Genomic DNA, 2,016 nt, shown 5'->3' with positions numbered 1-2,016 from the left:
GGAAAAGAGTGAAAAGAAGGAAATGAAGGAAATGAAGGAAAGGAAAAAAAGGAAGAAAAGAAAGAAAATAAAGAAAAGGAAGACAAGGAGGGAAAGGAAGGGAAGAAAGGAAAGGTATGAAAGGAAGGAAAGGAAGGAAAGAAAGGAAAGAAAGGAAAGAAAGGAAAGAAAGGAAAGAAAGGAAAGAAAGGAAAGAAAGGAATGAAAGGAAAGAAAGGAAAGAAAGGGAAGAAAGGAAGGAAAGGAAGGAAGAGAGGGAAAGAAAGGAAGGAAAGAAAAAGGAAAGTTTTTGACAAAAACAAAAATTTTTTTTGTTTCAATATTCCACAAATACAGTACGGGTGAAATGGTAAAAGGAAAGGAAGGAAAAAAGCAAAAGAAAGATAGAAAGGAATCAAAAGATTAAACTAGTGTTTTAGAAAAATTAAAGTTTAAGAGGAGGATTTTATAATCATAATATTAGAATAAAATCGGAACCGAGGATACATAGCCTTATCAATTCATTCACAGGATTGAACTTGAGTTTTAGATATATTTAAGTTGAAGAGGAGGATATAAATCTGAACTATTAGAAGCTCTGTTGTTTGCTCCATTCATTGCGTTGTTAAACTATTCACTCTTAAAGTGAACTCAAATCCTAATCAATCAAAAAATTCCATCTTCTGGATGTATTTAATTAAAAATTTTCAATCAATATATCTATTCCCTCGAAATTTTATATCACTTAAAACATTGCTCAAAAAGTGAGAGGGTCTTACTTCAACAAACGCTTCTTAATGCCAGAGAAAGTTCCAATATTTCTCTTACTTCACATGTTGAATATGTAATATACCGCTCTACGCATATGGATCTAATTTCGATAAAAGACAGAGAATTCACCAGTGTTTCACTATGCCCACAAACCGCTTGGAATTCATCAAATTACGCCCTTTCATTTTGTCAAAGTTGTGATCACAATTCTGTAATGTTTGGTCGGGATACTTACCAACAGACCAACTTTATACTTGGACACTTCAGGCTCTCTTTTCCTTTGGGATACATCATAAAATATTTGTGTGATCTAAGAGTGTATAGCTGCAGATTACCAATACTGTTAGTTCTAAAGATTAATTTAAACATGATTTTCTCTTTGGCATATTTTGACCATTCCTTTTAAATTTGTCCTTGGACAAATTTCCCATTGAATTCATATATAGTCGCTCTGTACTTATATTTAACACCCAACACTGTATTTCTCTATCACAACTTCAACTAAATTGGATGTGATTCAATTTTGTTCACTTTTACTAGCAGTATTCTACTACTTATATACATACATACGTGATGCTGTTGTTTTCTTTTATTTTTTTTCTATTTTTTTCTATAATATTCTTCAAATTTCCATTAAAACAAGTAAGAATGTATAGTCGGACATTGCCGACTATATAATACCCTACACCAGTCAGTATGTTAAATAAGTGGTTAATTTAAAAAAATAAAGCATTTAATTTGTTATTTAACCGATCACTATAAAAATTAGTAGCGTTTTTTATCGTTCTAAAAAATAAGTTTTGCGGATTTTTCTTGACATAATAGAACATTTAACGTAAGTATGAGCCTAAAGGCCCTATTCGGGGGGTACGGATGTTTACATGGACACACAGACGGACGGACAGACGGACATAGCTAAATCGACTCAGAAAGTGATTCTGAGCCGATTGGTATACTTTAAGGTGGGTCTAGAACCAATATTTTTGGGTGTTACAAACATCAGCATAAACGCATAATACCATCCCCACTATAGTGGTGTAGGGTATAAAAAGTAAACTTCTTCTCATAATATAAAGTAGTAAAAAATAAAATGTTTGACAGTTTATGCATCTTTCCAACAAATAGAAATTATGAAAATATAATAAGAAAAAAACTCACACACAAATTGCACTTAAAAATTTTAGTCGTTTTTAAAAGCTCTCGTTAGAAAGACTTTTACTAAGAAATTAAAAAAAAAAATAATAAAATTTTTAAAAAAAAGTCAAA

This window comes from Lucilia cuprina, chromosome 4, assembly GCF_022045245.1.
Source record: "Lucilia cuprina isolate Lc7/37 chromosome 4, ASM2204524v1, whole genome shotgun sequence".
NCBI lineage: Eukaryota > Metazoa > Arthropoda > Insecta > Diptera > Calliphoridae > Lucilia > Lucilia cuprina.
The sequence above is the reverse complement of the archived record's forward strand: the minus strand, read 5'-3'. Positions refer to the sequence as shown.